Source organism: Thalassophryne amazonica, chromosome 7, assembly GCF_902500255.1.
Source record: "Thalassophryne amazonica chromosome 7, fThaAma1.1, whole genome shotgun sequence".
In the NCBI taxonomy this organism is placed as follows: domain Eukaryota; kingdom Metazoa; phylum Chordata; class Actinopteri; order Batrachoidiformes; family Batrachoididae; genus Thalassophryne; species Thalassophryne amazonica.
The window spans coordinates 120875296-120894391 of NC_047109.1; the positions used below are offsets into that span (position 1 = coordinate 120875296).

The 19096-nt window shown below is 42.5% G+C and overlaps 1 protein-coding gene and 1 long non-coding RNA gene across 2 annotated transcripts in view; both read right to left on the bottom strand.

The window, feature by feature from the left end:
- LOC117514842 overlaps window positions 1-5043 on the bottom strand; it is a 20473-nt gene extending 15430 nt beyond the window's left edge. The window contains exon 1 of the long non-coding RNA XR_004561975.1: window positions 5033-5043. This is a non-coding gene — a long non-coding RNA (uncharacterized LOC117514842). The remainder of the gene's footprint in view (window positions 1-5032) is intronic.
- Window positions 1-19096, bottom strand: part of LOC117513527 (proprotein convertase subtilisin/kexin type 4-like) — a 420105-nt gene that overhangs the window by 18428 nt on the left and 382581 nt on the right. The window lies entirely within an intron of this gene.

Below are 19096 nucleotides of genomic sequence, written 5' to 3' on the forward strand. Positions count from 1 at the left end.
GAGGAGACAGAGCAGGAGGCGACCAGATGACCAGAGAGACGAGGAGAGAGAGAGAGAGAGAGAGAGAGAGAGAGAGACAGAGACAGAGACAGAGAGAGACAGAGAGAGAGAGAGAGAGAGAGAGAGAGAGAGAGACAGAGACAGAGACAGAGAGAGACAGCGAGACAGAGAGAGACAGAGAGAGAGAGAGACAGAGACAGAGCAGGAGTTAGGTGAGGGGGGACATGATGGAAAACAAGGAGAAGGAGCAAAGAGGAGGACAGAGAACATCTCTAAAAATGACATTTGGAAACAGGATTTAAACTCTCATATGTGCAAAATGACAACTTTTGGAAAGTGTTTTTCTTTTTCTGAAAACTACCTCAGTTTTGGACCCGAACAGGATTCAGTCTCAGGTTCAGGCCAATGTGCACAAAGCTACTTAGGAAACTATTAGTGTGCAAAATATAAAAAAAAAAATCTCAACATGCTATTTTCATTTTCCATTTTAAGCTGCATTTTCCTCCATTTAAAACTGGACTTACTGGATTTTGCATGTGAATCTTCATACACTCTCTGTGTGATTCATGCTGCAGCCACGCCCACTTTCACGTAATCAGCTCATCTTAAGTCTGTACACGGTGTAAGATATACTTCGTCGTTGTGTTTCGCTGTCTTTGCACCTCCAGCTGCAGATGCTTTGTTGTGTTATCTGCGAGCTGCAACGCGTGAAAGAATAAGCAGCTGCTGCACAGTGCAGCGCTCAGGTGACTTTGGTGAAATAAACAGAAGCTTCCAAATAAATCCCAAAAAGAACCTGTGAGTGCTCGCCTGTGTTGTGCAGGGAGGCAGCGTCAGACAGGAGAGGAGCAGGTGAGGAGCGGGTAAGGAGCGGGAGTCTGGCTGCGTCTACATATGTAAAGCAGCAGGGAGGCAGCAGCGTGTCAGGTGGAGGCTCGGGCCAACCTGAGCTCCTCTCTGCTCCCCACGACACATCAATCATCCACAACAGGGCCGTCACGGCCGCACGGCGTGCCCTGCAGCACATGAGCACAGAACAACACAAACATGTGTGGCACTGCAGCACATCCAAAAACACACATACAGCCGAGTCCAGAAGTATCTGGACAAATTCTGCAATTTGCCTCAGAACACCATCACAGCAAATGGTGAAAAGAATCAAGAAAGAAGTGCCTGGAGTGCAGGGGTTCAAGAAAAATATCACCTTAACCATTTTGGAATTATGGTGGTGCTATGCAGTGGACTGCTACAGAAAAAAATTGATCAACTCCAGGATCCCACCTCCCTCTTGCCTTACGGCAAAAATGTCACATCTTTGAAAGAAAATCGTTCCCTGTGCCACTCCAGTGGTCTTGGTGGTTTCCCTCACTTGTGTTCTTGCACAGTCAGTTTTTGGGAACTGGCTCCGTAACAACAGAATCACAGAAACACATCCAAACATATCGACACATCAAAACAAATGCAAGTGCACGGACTAACAACAAACAGCGGACATGAACATACAACACACTGCTTCACACGTTAGATAACACAAAGTGCACACGCACACAACCGTCTGCACGTGCAGTCGCACTTTGTCTCCCTCCCAGAGTCACACAAAGTGAGCAGACACACAAAAACAGGTATGCTGTGCCCACAGGGTGTCATCTGTGACAGGTGCCAACACACAGTGTGTGATGTTTACACGGAGAATCCCAAACACATGCACGCATGCACACACACACACATGCACGCACGCGCACGCGCGCACACACACACACACACACACACACACACACACACACACACACACACACACACACACACACACACACACACACACACACACACACACACACACACCAAAGAGGAGAAATGCCCACGAAGGGCCACTCAGATCACTTGATCTCCCTGAACTCATTATCCATGCAGATTTATGCAAATGTATGCACCTCTAGAAAGCCACCTTGGGCCAGAGCGAGTGAGTGAGTGTTTGTGGGGTGAGAGAAGATGTTTGTGAAGCTGTGAGTGCGTTTCTACTGCAGCATCGAGGCTTCTCCCCCAGGATGTCTGCTAACGTGAAGCTCCGTCTGAGCTGTGCTACAGAAACGCATCAGTATTTTTACATTTGTTGAACGATGGCTGTAAAAAAAATCAACAGAATTTTTGAATTTAAAATCCAGAATTCTTGATGTAAAAGAGAGCATGAAGTAGTGGCCTGATGCATCAAGGAAACATCACACATCTGTTTCTGAATGTGATTCTACATCATCAAATCAAAATCAAATCAATTTTATTTATATAGCACCAAATCACAACAAACAGTTGCCCCAAGGCGCTTTATATTGTAAGGCAAGGCCATACAATAATTACAAGTAAGCCTGCAGTCTGAGATCGAAGCGCTCTATAGGGGTGATATGGTACTACGAGGTCCCTAAGATAAGATGGGACCTGATTATTCAAAACCTTATAAGTAAGAAGAAGAATTTTAAATTCTATTCTAGAATTAACAGGAAGCCAATGAAGAGAGGCCAATATGGGTGAGATATGCTCTCTCCTTCTAGTCCCCGTCAGTACTCTAGCTGCAGCATTTTGAATTAACTGAAGGCTTTTTAGGGAACTTTTAGGACAACCTGATAATAATGAATTACAATAGTCCAGCCTAGAGGAAATAAATGCATGAATTAGTTTTTCAGCATCACTTTGAGACAAGACCTTTCTAATTTTAGAGATATTGTGCAAATGCAAAAAAGCAGTCCTACATATTTGTTTAATATGCGCTTTGAATGACATATCCTGATCAAAAATGACTCCAAGATTTCTCACAGTATTACTAGAGGTCAGGGTAATGCCATCCAGAGTAAGGATCTGGTTAGACACCATGTTTCTAAGATTTGTGGGGCCAAGTACAATAACTTCAGTTTTATCTGAGTTTAAAAGCAGGAAATTAGAGGTCATCCATGTCTTTATGTCTGTAAGACAATCCTGCAGTTTAGCTAATTGGTGTGTGTCCTCTGGCTTCATGGATAGATAAAGCTGGGTATCATCTGCGTAACAATGAAAATTTAAGCAATACCGTCTAATAATACTGCCTAAGGGAAGCATGTATAAAGTGAATAAAATTGGTCCTAGCACAGAACCTTGTGGAACTCCATAATTAACTTTAGTCTGTGAAGAAGATTCCCCATTTACATGAACAAATTGTAATCTATTAGACAAATATGATTCAAACCACCGCAGCACAGTGCCTTTAATACCTATGGCATGCTCTAATCTCTGTAATAAAATTTTATGGTCAACAGTATCAAAAGCAGCACTGAGGTCTAACAGAACAAGCACAGAGATGAGTCCACTGTCCGAGGCCATAAGAAGATCATTTGTAACCTTCACTAATGCTGTTTCTGTACTATGATGAATTCTAAAACCTGACTGAAACTCTTCAAATAGACCATTCCTCTGCAGATGATCAGTTAGCTGTTTTACAACTACCCTTTCAAGAATTTTTGAGAGAAAAGGAAGGTTGGAGATTGGCCTATAACTAGCTAAGATAGCTGGGTCAAGTGATGGCTTTTTAAGTAATGGTTTAATTACTGCCACCTTAAAAGCCTGTGGTACATAGCCAACTAATAAAGATAGATTGATCATATTTAAGATCGAAGCATTAAATAATGGTAGGGCTTCCTTGAGCAGCCTGGTAGGAATGGGGTCTAATAAACATCACTGCCAAAGCTGTGACATGTTGGTTGATTATCAAGACTCCTCAAAACACAGTTAACAAAGTGACCTTGACAACTTCAAGGACAATGTGTGAGAAAAGGGAAACCCAGTCAGTTTGACTGATGGTTCAGTGTCAGAAGCCGAGCCAAATGTTCAACAGAAGGACACCGACCAACGTCAACAACAAACCAAAAAACACTTCACATTCTAAGAAAAATAAAATGATTATTATATGATACTAGCTGGGGTACCTGGCGCTGCCCGGGCTAACCTGTTTTAGACATAAGCCAAATGTCAATCATTTTAATCAAAACAATTGCCCAACATTTGTTTTTGTAATGCTGATGTCTTATAAATATAATAGTTAATGGGCTAAAGTTTGTCCAGCAGAACTATAAGAGGTGGACTCCCCAAACTAAGTGGAAATTGTTGTGTGGGCCGCCAGAAGAGGAGGTACTGCTGGCCCACCACCAGAGGGCGCCCTGCCTGAAGTGCGGGCTTCAGGCGAGAGGGCGCTGCCGCCATGGACACAGCCGGGGGTGACAGCTGTCGCTCATTACCTCTTGACAGCTGTCACCCATCTACTCAACATCATCTCACTCCATAAAGACCAGACGTCATCTCCACCTCGTTGCCGAGATATCATACTTCATTGGAGGTAATATCCTCAGCCTTTGTGGAAATATTGAGAATCTGTTTATTGTGAGTGTTTGCAGGAGTTCCGGTCCTTTTGTGGAGGCTGTGCAATACGGCACTCTTTTTCCTCTGAGGACGCGCTGCAAGTTTTGAGTGAGAGGTGGAGGTGGCATTCCCACCGTTGTTGTTACTGGGTGTACACACACCCACACTTGACTGTCTTTGTTCTCGCCAGCAGTACCAGATCCGACAGTCGGGGACGGTGATCACCTGGGAATTCAGGACTTGGCAGCTCCAGTATTCACCAGGTTCTGGGGCGGCGGAAATCGTGTGGTTCCGGCTCTTCTCAGGACAGACGTCTTCTATCCTCGAGCCTGCCCACACGTCACCTCTGTGTATTGACTGTTATGATATTCTGTGATTGTCTGTATGTTCGTTGTGCACATTCACAACATTAAATTGTTACTTTTTGGCTCATCTATTGACCGTTCATTTGCGCCCCCTGTTGTGGGTCCGTGTCACTACACTTTCACAACAGGAAATACTTGGTTAAAAGAGAAACACATTTGAAGTCCTTCATGCAGACTTTGTTTTGCAATCAAATTTAGAACAAAATTACACACACAAAAAAGGTAGGTAACAGTAAATGTGAATATCAGTGAATCAAAATTGAGGTAGTGGTGTATTTCACTGTTTTTACATTGCAATTTTACAAACATAAAACGAATGTATTCAGACAGGAAGGCAAACCGGGTTGTACAGGACAGTCAGGTGCTTAACAGTTGAGAACATAAAGTAGCTGAAGGAAGGGATTAAATAAACAGAGATGGCCAACACATATACAGGGCTGGAAATTTGAATCTGCCTGGTTATACCCACAGCCGGCTATTTTGGGGGTAATTTTCAGTTCAACAACAAAAAATGGTACCAGTTTGTTCCCCATGTCACGAGGATTCAGAATATATCTAGTTTTTAGGGCTACATATTATAGTTTGGGAGTTTATCCCAGAAAGACAGACAGATGTAGCCCTTTATATATATAGATTTATTATGCTTTTTGGTAACAAGTTGTTATGATTAATTGATTTGTGGGACAAAGTAAATGCAGTCTTTCTTTCTTTCTTTCTTTCTTTCTTTCTTTCTTTCTTTCTTTCTTTCTTTCTTTCTTTCTTTCTTTCTTTCTTTCAGCGTGTAGTAAGCCTGGGGCCCATTCTCTACATGTTGCTTAAAAGATCCAGGATCATCTGTCTGATCCAAGATCTCCTAATCCTTGTAATGATAATCCGGTTTGTTTGGTTCTCCAGATCATAGAGAGAATTTGATTAAATGACACTGGTTTCAATCATCTGAGATGATTGTGTGTACATGTGGTCTTTGAGTACGGCAGTGATTCCCAAAGTGTGGGTCCTCTTATGGTTCAACAGGATATGGATGAAGGAACTGCCTTTGGTCGGCTTCGCACCCGTGTTTTCAACAACAGAGACCTTCGACATGAAGGTCCATGAACCATCCCTGGTTCTCAAGACCAGGCACCTAAGTGGCTCTACTCTATTCTATTCTACTCTTTTTTTTTAGATATTCAGTAGGGCTGAAACGATTACTTGAATAACTTGAATAATTCGATTACAAAAAATGATTGAGGCAAATTCTGTGCCTCTAAGCTTTGTTTAAACATTGTAGTACATATGCCAGGCCTGTGTGTGGCGCTGCAACGTCCCCAGAAAAACAACAGAAGAAGACTAGAGCATGCGCTCAGGCCGTGTAACAGCTAATAATAATTTAGCCCTTAAAGCTACCGCTTTCCAATGCAACACAGAGTAAAATAAAGCCTTTTAAGAGAAAGAGGCTCCACACTGATCATCTGAAACAGACTTAGTGCACATTTAAAGCAAAGCAGTGTGTTTGTCTGTTATTAAAAAACACACGTTCTGCTCCACGTGCTGACTGACATTGACCCGACGGCCGGGTTCCCACAGTCGAAACCGGCTGCTGTTCAGACTCGCACTAAGTGTTTCGCCTTTTCAATGCTTCACAAACATGATAACTGAAAACAAAAAACAAAAAAACAAAGTAACTGCGATGCTAAAAAAAAAAAGAACACTAACTACGAGGCTGCATGTTCAACCTCTTGCTGAAATGCATCTGCTGAATCGCAGAGAAACAGGGATAAAAAAAAATCACATAGGGATCCAGTCCACCAACCTTAAAAAAAAAACAACTCAAAATGGTTACATTTTACAAGTTGGGGAAAAAACAGAACAGAAAGCCACATCCCATCTCCATTTCAGCAAAATACCAACAGTTTGGCACAGGGACATTGTGCCATTGCTTAGGGAGAGCCCTGGACTATTGATGTTGTTTAAAAATGCAAAAGTACTTTTTATCCAGTAATTCGATTAATCGCCAGAATAATCAATAGAATACTCGATAACAAAAATAATCGATAGCTGGAGCACTAATACTTAGATATACCTTAGTATACACTAGTAGAGTTTGACTTTAGAATTGGAATATATTATAGAAGACATACCTTACTGAATTTTCATGAGACAAAACTCCTCATCTACAAAGCTGCTGTCCAGATCTGAAACCTGGACCACCTACTGAAGCCACCTGAAGACTCTTGAGCAACTCCACCAACTCTGCCTGAGGAGTGTCCTCTGCTTCAGGTGGGAAGACCACCACGCCAACATCAGCATCCTGACTGAAGCAGAGCTCTAGAGCATCGAGTGTGTCATCATCAAGAACCAGCCTTGATGGCTGGATCATATCCTTAGAATGGATGTCAGCCAACTTCCCAAGCAGATCTTCTACTTCCAGCTGAGGAAATGAAAACAGTCCAGAGGAGAGCAGAAGAAAGGTTAGGAGGACCTCCTGAAGCACAACCTCAAGAGCTGCTCCATCAACTGGAAGAACTGAGAAGAACAAGGGAGGGGCTGAGCCAGCTGGCGAGCAATGACCCACACATCTGGTTGAAAAGAGCTGCATTTTGAAATCAGTGTCACATTGACTGTTGGTTCCTCCTGTCCAGTAGTTGGTGCTGTGTACGACAAAAAGTTCGAATCCACCTTAGTAGAAGAAGAAAAATGTTTGCCTCAGATTTGAACTGAACATGTCGTTTGAAGTTATATTGAAGTTATATTAGTGAGAAAACTATCGTATTTTATGCCAAAAATGAGGTCCAGGTTGTTAAAAGCTGCATTCCTCCTTTAATTCGGGTTACCTTATATATGTGTATGTCTCCAGTGATTTTTAAACAAGCAGGCAACTGTTGATTAAATAACCTCTTAATTTTGCTGTCTGAAGGACTTAATTAACCTATTAATTTTGCTTTCTGAGTGATACCAGGATGATGCATTTCACTTAAAAATACACCTGCCACAAAGTGTTTCTCATCTGCATTCAAAAGTATTGGAACACTTGGTATTTCACACATTTTAATTTGTTTATTCCATTTCAAATACATTTTTTTTCAAAAATTATCTTCCTTAACTCAAACTGAAAGTAAATCTCTACAACTTTATATAAATTAATTAAAAAAAATAATAAAATCCAGCTTCCTGATGAAGTGGTGTAGAGGAGGATTTTCTTATCCTGTGTGAGCCTTAGGAGTGGTTACCTTGTTCATTATTGGTTAGCTTGTGCTTGCTTGGCTACTCTTGAATTTCCTAGTGCACAAAATAGACTACCTACTTTACACGCTCCGTAAATCCTGCGTGATGTTGGAAGATAGGGTGGCTCTCTTAGGCGCCAAGGCGCTTTATATTGCAAGGCAAAGCCATACAATAATTACGGAAAAACCCCAACGGTCAAAACGACCCCCTGTGAGCAAGCACTTGGTGACAGTGGGAAGGAAAAACTCCCTTTTAACAGGAAGAAACCTTCAGCAGAACCAGGCTCAGGAAGGGGCAGTCTTCTGCTGGGACTGGTTGGGGCTGAGGGAGAGAATCAGGAAAAAGACATGCTGTGGAGGGGAGCAGAGATCGATCACTAATGATTAAATGCAGAGTGGTGCATACAGAGCAAAAAGAGAAAGAAACACTCAGTGCATCATGGGAACCCCCCAGCAGTCTAAGTCTATAGCAGCATAACTAAGGGATGGTTCAGGGTCACCTGATCCAGCCCTAACTATAAGCTTTAGCAAAAAGGAAAGTTTTAAGCCTAATCTTAAAAGTAGAGAGGGTGTCTGTCTCCCTGATCCGAATTGGGAGCTGGTTCCACAGGAGAGGAGCCTGAAAGCTGAAGGCTCTGCCTCCCATTCTACTCTTACAAACCCTAGGAACTACAAGTAAGCCTGCAGTCTGAGAGCGAAGCGCTCTATTGGGGTGATATGGTACTATGAGGTCCCTAAGATAAGATGGGACCTGATTATTCAAAACCTTATAAGTAAGAAGAAGAATTTTAAATTCTATTCTAGAATTAACAGGAAGCCAATGAAGAGAGGCCAATATGGGTGAGATATGCTCTCTCCTTCTAGTCCCCGTCAGTACTCTAGCTGCAGCATTTTGAATTAACTGAAGGCTTTTCAGGGAACTTTTAGGACAACCTGATAATAATGAATTACAATAGTCCAGCCTAGAGGAAATAAATGCATGAATTAGTTTTTCAGCATCACTCTGAGACAAGACCTTTCTAATTTTAGAGATATTGCGCAAATGCAAAAAAGCAGTCTTACATATTTGTTTAATATGCGCTTTGAATGACATATCCTGATCAAAAATGACTCCGAGATTTCTCACAGTATTACTAGAGGTCAGGGTAATGCCATCCAGAGTAAGGATCTGGTTAGACACCATGTTTCTAAGATTTGTGGGGCCAAGTACAATAACTTCAGTTTTATCTGAGTTTAAAAGCAGGAAATTAGAGGTCATCCATGTCTTTATGTCTGTAAGACAATCCTGCAGTTTAGCTAATTGGTGTGTGTCCTCTGGCTTCATGGATAGATAAAGCTGGGTATCATCTGCGTAACAATGAAAATGTAAGCAATGCTGTCTAATAATACTGCCTAAGGGAAGCATGTATAAAGTGAATAAAATTGGTCCTAGCACAGAATCTTGTGGAACTCCATAATTAACCTTAGTCTGTGAAGAAGATTCCCCATTTACATGAACAAATTGTAATCTATTAGATAAATATGATTCAAACCATCGCAGCGCAGTGCCTTTAATACCTATGGCATGCTCTAATCTCTGTAATAAAATTTTATGGTCAACAGTATCAAAAGCAGCACTGAGGTCTAACAGAACAAGCACAGAGATAAGTCCACTGTCCGAGGCCATAAGAAGATCATTTGTAACCTTCACTAATGCTGTTTCTGTACTATGATGAATTCTAAACCCTGACTGAAACTCTTCAAATAGACCATTCCTCTGCAGATGATCAGTTAGCTGTTTTACAACTACCCTTTCAAGAATTTTTGAGAGAAAAGGAAGGTTGGAGATTGGCCTATAATTAGCTAAGATAGCTGGGTCAAGTGATGGCTTTTTAAGTAATGGTTTAATTACTGCGACCTTAAAAGCCTGTGGTACATAGCCAACTAACAAAGATAGATTGATCATATTTAAGATCGAAGCATTAATTAACGGTAGGGCTTCCTTGAGCAGCCTGGTAGGAATGGGGTCTAATAAACATGTTGATGGTTTGGATGAAGTAACTAATGAAAATAACTCAGACAGAACAATCTGAGAGAAAGAGTCTAACCAAATACCGGCATCACTGAAAGCAGCCAAAGAGAACAATATGTCTTTGGGATGGTTATGAGTAATTTTTTCTCTAATAGTTAAAATTTTATTAGCAAAGAAAGTCATGCAGTCATTACTAGTTAAAGTTAAAGGAATACTCGGCTCAATAGAGCTCTGACTCTTTGTCAGACTGGCTACAGTGCTGAAAAGAAACCTGGGGTTGTTCTTATTTTCTTCAATTAGTGATGAGTAGAAAGATGTCCTAGCTTTACAGAGGGCTTTTTTATAGAGCAACAGACTCTTTTTCCAGGCTAAGTGAAGATCTTCTAAATTAGTGAGACGCCATTTCCTCTCCAACTTACGGGTTATCTGCTTTAAGCTGCGAGTTTGTGAGTTATACCACGGAGTCAGGCACTTCTGATTTAAGGTTCTCTTTTTCAGAGGAGCTACAGCATCCATAGTTGTCCTCAATGATGATGTAAAACTATTGACGAGATAATCTATCTCACTCACAGAGTTTAGGTAGCTACTCTGCCCTGTGTTGGTATATGGCATTAGAGAACATAAAGAAGGAATCATATTCTTAAACCTAGTTACAGCGCTTTCTGAAAGACTTCTAGTGTAATGAAACTTATTCCCCACTGCTGGGTAGTCCATCAGAGTAAATGTAAATGTTATTAAGAAATGATCAGACAGAAGGGGGTTTTCAGGGAATACTGTTGAATGAATGAATGAATGAATGAATGAATGAATGAATGAATGAAAACTGTTTATTTCGAACATTTGATACAACAACAATTACAAGATAGATCAGTAAAGACAACAACAAAAAAGTTCCTACTGTGTACCCAACATGTCCGAAAAGGGGTAGGGTGAAGCATCAGCTTATTATACTGTTAAGTCTTCAATTTCCATACCATAAGTCAGAACAAGATCTAAGGTATGATTAAAGTGGTGGGTGGACTCATTTACATTTTGAGTAAAGCCAATCGAGTCTAACAATAGATTATATGATAAGATGTTACGGGCACTCCAGATGAGGTTAGTGTTGGGCCAGCTAGCAAGCCCATTAGCATCAAACTAGATACACCAGCTGTGGAGGACAGCTTTTACACCATAATTTACAAATAAATTCTTTAAAAATCCTACAATGTGATTTCCTGTATTTTTTTTTTTTTTTATCTCATTTTGTCTCTCATAGTTGAAGTGTACCTATGATGAAAATTACAGACCTCTCTCATCTTTCTAAGTAGGAGAACTTGCACAATCAGGTGCTGGCTAATTACTTTTTTACCCCACTGTACTTCTGGATGGCGTTGAAGACGTACAAAATCTTCTTCTTCTTTGTCTTTCGGCTGTTCCCGTTAGGGGTCGCCACAGCAGATCAGTCATTTCCATCTCACCCTGTCCTCTGTATCTTCCTCTGTCTCACCAACCACCTGCATGTCCTCCCTCAGCACATCCATGAACCTCCTCTTTGTCCTCCCTCTTCTCCTCCTGCCTGGTGGCTCCATCCTCAGCATCCTTCTCCCTATATACTCTGGGTCCCTCCTCTGCACATGTCCAAACCATCTCAATCTCGCCTCTCTGACTTTGTCTCCCAACCGTCCCACCTGAGCTGTCCCTCTGATATGTTCATTCCTAATCTTGTCCATTCTTGTCACTCCCAAAGAGAATCTCAACATCTTCAGCTCTGCCACCTCCAGCTCTGCCTCCTGTCTTTTTGTTAGTGCCACTGTCTCTAAACCATACAACACAGCTGGTCTCATTACTGTCTTGTAAACTTTCTCCTTCACTCTTGCTGATATTCTTCAGCCATAAATCGCTCCTGCCACCTTTCTCCACCCACTCCACCCTGCCTGCACTCTCTTCTTCACCTCTCTACCACACTCTCCATTACTTTGAACAGTTGATCCCAAATATTTAAACTCATCTACTTTCACCACTTCTACTCCTTGTAACTGCACTATTCCACTGGGCTCCCTCTCATTCACACACATGGACTCAGTCTTGCTTCTACTGACTTTCATTCCCCTTCTCTCCAAAGCATATCTCCACCTCTCCAGACTAGACTCAACTTGCTCTCTACTCTCACTACAGATCACAATGTCATCTGCAAACATCATAGTCCATGGGGACTCCTGTCTAACTGCATCTGTCAACCTGTCCATCACCACTGCAAACAAGAAAGGACTCAGAGCTGATCCTTGGTGTAATCCCACCTCCACCTTGAATGGGTCTGTCATTCCGACTGCGCATCTCACCGCGGTCACACTATTCTTGTACATGTCCTGCACTACCCTAACATACTTCTCTGCCACTCCAGACTTCCTCATACAATACCACAGCTCTTCTCTTGGCACCCTATCATAAGCTTTTTCTAAGTCCCCAAACACACAATGTAACTCTTTCTGACCTTCTCTGTACTTCTCCAACAGTATTCTCAGAGCAAACATTGCATCTGTAGTGCTCTTTCTCGGCATGAAACCATATTGCTGCTCCCAGATCTTCACCTGTTTTCTAAGCCTAGCTTCTACTACTCTTTTCCATAACTTCATGCTGTGGCTGATCAACTTTATGCCTCTGTAGTTACTGCAGCTCTGCTCATCACCCTTGTTCTTGAAAACAGGAACCAGCACACTTCGTCTCCACTCCTCAGGCATCCTCTCACTTTCCAAAATTTTATTAAACAATCTGGTTAGAAACTCTACTGCCGTCTCTCCTAGACATTTCCATCCACTGGAATGTCATCTGGACCAACTGCCTTTCCACTCTTCATCCTCTTCATAGCAGCCCTCACTTCTTCCTTACTGATCTCTTGTACTTCCTGATTTACTCTCACCACATCATCCAGCCTTTTCTCTCGCTCATTTTCTTTATTCATCAACTCTTCAAAATATTCCCTCCACCTTCTCAGCACACACTCCTCACTTGTCAGCACATTACCATGTGCATCTTTTACCACCCTAACCTGCTGCACATCCTTTCCAGGTCTGTCCCTTTGTCTGGCCAATCGGTACAAGTCCTTTTCTCCTTCCTTACTATTCAACTTCTTGTACAGCTCGCAATATGCCTTTTCCATTTCTCTTTTCACCCTACACCACATCTCCTTGTACTCCTGTCTACTTTCTTCATCTCTACGACTATCCCAAAACTTTTTCGCCAACCTCTTTCTCCTTATGCTTTCCTGGACCTCTTCATTCCACCATCAAGTCTCCTTGTCTTCCTTCCACTGTCCAGATGTCATACCCAGTACTGTCCTAGCTGTCTCCCTCACCACATCTGCAGTACTTTTCCAGTTGTCCAAAATTGCTTCCCCTCCAACCAGTGCTTCTCTCACCTGCTCGCTAAATTTCACACAACAGTCTTCCTCCTTCAGCTTCCACATCTGATCCTTTGTTGAGCTCTCAAGATGTACAAAATGTTACTATGAAAAGACAAAAGGCACTACATAACTCGATTGGAGCACACTTCATGTGCCGAGCATGCTGGGAAATGTAGCGAATCCAGCGGATGCGCTTATTATTTGTAGCCATTATTTCACTCTCTGAGGAATTAATCTGTTGCCTTTTTTTCTGAATAAAAGAAACAATGTGGACACGTATGTGTTCGCTTGGTAGTACATGTTGCAAACAAGACACAAAGATGGCCAATGTGGGCTTTGCATTTTGTTGTGGAGAAACAGCTGAACCTGAAACCAGATTATGCAGAGATGTTAGAGATGTTTTGTGGCTACATTATCCAAGTCATTAAAAGCAATGTTCATGATAATATTGCAGCAATCCGATACAAAACTGAGATAGAACAATTACAAAGTTTTGAGACAAGATGGCAAATGCATTCTCCACGACCCGATGAGCACAGTACAACCTGTAGCTGTAGAAAACTTCTCTGTGATCCTGGGAGCGGTGAAAGAATGGTTTCCTCAACCACATTCATAGAGCAAATGCATCATTGGCTACGTATTGATATGGCACAGGCTTGTCATCACCGGGGAGTGGAGCTGGTCCTGGCAGGCCGGCTCGATTCTCCTTGACAGCTTTGTGCAAAGAGCAGTTAGTCCAGGCTCCCCCATCTAAAGCACCACTCTCTGCTCCAACATCGACATACAGGAACGTGTAGCCAGCATCTGCAACGGCCATGAGAACAATGCTATGGAAGCCCTTGTAATTGAAATAATATAAAACAATTGTGGTAGTTCCATCTAGAACTGAAACCGTCAGTAACCTTCTTCCATCCCTCTTTGGTTTTGGGACAGCTAAGAACCTCGTTCTTGTACACGGCTACGAAGGCTTTGCAGACGTCTGGGAGGAACTTGCAGATTGTGCTATTGTCGACCCTGATGTTGTACTGCAGACTTTGATAGGAATCCCCAATGGCCATGAAGTGGAGGGTGATTGCCAGCTTCAGTCCCACATCCAGCGGTTCCCTCATGAACGTGACCACCTTCTCAAGGTGAGAGGTTAACTTATTCACCATCTTGTTGAATAGGTCGGGAGAAATTCTCAAATAATTCTGGTAGCCTCTTGGATCCTCCTTATGAACTTGGGTCAATAACTGTTCATAATGTCTAAAGTATCTTCTGGTCAACCAGTCTCTCACCTACATTGTCCTGGCTTTCCTTTTTCTGGTTGGCGTGACCTCTTCTCTGGTCTGCCCACTCTCCCTTGTGTCAGCCTCCTCCACAACTAGTGCTGCAGCTGCAAGACAATAAAAATGCTTTTCCTCGTTTCTTGTCTGTGTTCAGCATGATGAAAGGATCCCAACAAATCCAAAACTGATGATACACTGAGATGGCTTGGACTTTTATAACGTCTGTTGGGGCAGGGCTTTCAGCAAAAGCATGGAGAATAAATTGATGTAACAACAGCTTACAAACATAAACAGCTGACGAGCTTTTAAAGCTGCATTGTTGAGCATTTGCTGGTTATGTACGTTGTGTTTTGATTCTATTTTAACCATCGTAATGCTTCATCTGTACTGAGTTTCTGCTTCTCGCTCTCCAGTTCTCCAACAAGGTTGATGGTGTGAAACCAGTAAGAGCACGTGTCCTCCCGTCTCTGAGACACACCGGGCTTTGGTAATTGGTCACAGAGCGGACAGTGAATCCATGGGAGAGACACGGAGACACAGCTGGAGAGACAGACAGAGTCTGCAGGTGAAAGAGGACGGGGTGGGCGTCTTTCATCTTCACAGCATTTTCTCTATAAACCTCCGACTGTTTACAAGGACTCAAGCCTCCCACATGCACGTCCACGCATGCAGCGACACCCCCTCCACCACCGCCGCCCACATACAGTAAATGACCTCAGTGCGACATCGACGGTATTGTGTCTGTCAAAGCCGGCCAAGGTTACTTAACCTTCCCGTCTTAATTTCCTTCCATTTCAGCTCCTTCCTCCATTTGAAACATCAGCACATCTACGAGCAGAAAAAAGAAAAAAGGAAGGGAAGAGTGCGGGGAGGAAAATGAAGACTGCCAAGCTTGTCTGAAGCTGGGAGATGAAAGTGGAAGATGATTCACACTGCAATGGCAAAATGAAGTGAACCGAGCTGAGCTGAACTGTGCCAGGCTATTTTTAAACTCACTGCAAGAGGACAACGTGAACGGGAACAAATCATTTCTGTATCACAGGAGAGACAACATGAAATAGGTTTCCAGGGGAATACATGAAAATGAGTGCGTGCGTCATGTCAGAGAGCCGTGCATATTCTTCCACACCTAAAAAAAGTTGGTTATCACCCTGAGAGATGCAGGCTGTTGGTATACAAGAAACCTTTTCATTCTTTATTGGATTCAAAACCTTATCAGAAGCTACTGAAATTAAAAATGATTTCAGCAGAGGGGTGGCTGAGTTTTAAACATGAAATTAAATGAGGAAAAAACTAGTTAAAACTACTTTTAAATGTGCACTTCCTGTCTTCAATTTGTTGCTGTCATTCTTAAAACTGTTCTGAAAAGTTGCTCTTGGCAAAATTCTATTTTACCTGCATTAATGGTAAATGTCCACCAGGTGGAGATATTGCTCCATTTCAAGAACGTTAAGTCCGAGCTGCTGTGGGACACAATGGCAACCAACCTGTTGCGTTTAGTAGTAGATGAAAGAACAATGTGAAGTCAGCAAAATGCTGCATTCATGTGGTATCAGAATTACAGGAAATGCAAGATGACACCTTGTAAATTGCACAAGAACGTAACCTCAAGTTATAATTTTGACCAGGAAACTTGAGACTCATTTTGACATGAGTTGGTCTGACCTTCAACCTTTCAACAAGGCAGAGAAGAGAACAGTCACATGATTCAGTCACAGATGCTAAAGGGGAACTCGGGGGCTTTACAACCTATAGGCTCTACTTTTATATGTTTCAGGTGTGGTCTTGTCACTTGGGACAAAAGCACAATTAATTGATGCAATATTGATGGAGAGCATATCATCAGCACAGAGACGATCCCTGTGACAGTGACGTCCACATTTACCCGTGCAGATAAACACAAATGGGGACGACCAGCTCCCTTACAACATATTTTCGTCCACCTTCACAGGAGAGGATTGTCATGAGTTTGTGACCCATCACTGTACCGACACCAACACCAAGATCCACAACACAAGTCAGTAGCCGTCAGATAAACCTGCGTAAAACTCACCAAATACTTCAAAAATCCGATCCTCACATTCCAGTAAGACATGTTTGGGAATGACTGAAGAACAATCAGCAGACAAAGTACTTTATAAGCCATAAAATTATGCATAGTTAGGGGCGTGGCCGTGTTGAGTGTCAGTTCGCTGAGCCGAGCCCTGACTCTCAGAGTTTCGCTGTTGTGGAGGCTCTGTCTGTTGTTCTGCGCATTTTAATATTATGTCTTGTTGTATGGTGAAATGTACAAATGTATCATCTAAGACATCGGTGCTGCAGGATTTCCTCTGGGTGAAATTACTGTCTTATTTAATTTTCTATGCTAACAGCATTAGCACATTAAGGAGTTATCACATCCGTTCGGGGCACGTAAACCACAATTACTGAGAAAATAGGTGGGTCATAATTTTTAATGGCCTCACCACAGCAAACTGTAATGAAAACCACAGCACAGTCCCCAAAATTATGATTTAATAAACACCTGAACCAAGTTAGCCTGTTAGCTTAGAATGGGTACTCACTCATAGATGTTTTGACATTTCATTCATCCCACCCAGGTCATGCATGGTCTCGTTTACACTTCAGATCTTTATCTTATGGGTTTCATCGTGATGTATGCAGAATAAGTACGATGAACACAGCAACACCTAGAGCAGCAAATTGTGGGCTTAATATCTGCTTGTTTTGGTCTCTATAGAACCCAAACCCTATCCCAACCAAACCCAAACAGAACCCTAACCCAGCTCTAACCCTAAACCAAACACAACTCGAACCCTAGCCCAACCCTAACCCAACTCTAACCCTAAACCAAACACAACCCGAACCCTAACCCAACCCTAACCCAACTCTAACCCTAACCCAACCATTACCAAGCACTAGCCCTAGCCCAACCCTAACCCAACACAATCCCTAAACCAACCCTAACCCAAACTCTACCCCTAACCCGAACACAACCCAAACCAACCCTAACTGTAACCCTAACCCAACCCTAACCCAACACAAAACCTAACCCAACCCTAACCCAACCCTAACACAACCCGAACCCTAAACCAACCCTAACCTGAACACAACCCTAACCCAACCCTGTCCATAATTCTAACCCAACCCTAACCCTAACACAACCCAAACCCTAAACCAACCCTAACCCAACTCTATCCCTAACCAAAACACAAACCTAACTCTGACCCAACCCCATCCATAACCCTAACCCTAGCCCAACCCTAACCCTAACCCGAACACAACCCTAACCCAACCCTATCCATAACCCTAACCCAACACTAACCCTAACCCAACCCTAACCCAACTCTAACCCTAACTCAACCCTGTTCTGTGGAATCAATCAATCAATCAATTTTATTTATATAGCGCCAAATCACAACAAACAGTTGCCCCAAGGCACTTTATATTTTAAGGCAAGGCCATACAATAATTACGTAAAAACCCCAACGGGTCAAAACGACCCCCTGTGAGCAAGCACTTGGCGACAGTGGGAAGGAAAAACTCCCTTTTAACAGGAAGAAACCTCCAGCAGAACCAGGCTCAGGGAGGGGCAGTCTTCTGCTGGGACTGGTTGGGGCTGAGGGAGAGAACCAGGAAAAAGACATGCTGTGGAGGGGAGCAGAGATCAATCACTAATGATTAAATGCAGAGTGGTGCATACAGAGCAAAAAGAGAAAGAAACACTCAGTGCATCATGGGAACCCCCCAGCAGTCTAAGTCTATAGCAGCATAACTAAGGGATGGTTCAGGGTCACCTGATCCAGCCCTAACTATAAGCTTTAGCAAAAAGGAAAGTTTTAAGCCTAATCTTAAAAGTAGAGAGGGTGTCTGTCTCCCTGATCTGAATTGGGAGCTGGTTCCACAGGAGAGGAGCCTGAAAGCTGAAGGCTCTGCCTCCCATTCTACTCTTACAAACCCTAGGAACTACAAGTAAGCCTGCAGTCTGAGAGCGAAGTAGTCCAGCCTAGAAGAAATAAATGCATGAATTAGTTTTTCAGCATCACTCTGAGACAAGACCTTTCTAATTTTAGAGATATTGCGTAAATGCAAAAAAGCAGTCCTACATATTTGTTTAATATGCACTTTGAATGACATATCCTGATCAAAAATGACTCCAAGATTTCTCACAGTATTACTAGAGGTCAGGGTAATGCCATCCAGAGTAAGGATCTGGTTAGACACCATGTTTCTAAGATTTGTGGGGCCAAGTACAATAACTTCAGTTTTATCTGAGTTTAAAAGCAGGAAATTAGAGGTCATCCATGTCTTTATGTCTGTAAGACAATCCTGCAGTTTAGCTAATTGGTGTGTGTCCTCTGGCTTCATGGATAGATAAAGCTGGGTATCATCTGCATAACAATGAAAATTTAAGCAATGCTGTCTAATAATACTGCCTAAGGGAAGCATGTATAAAGTGAATAAAATTGGTCCTAGCACAGAACCTTGTG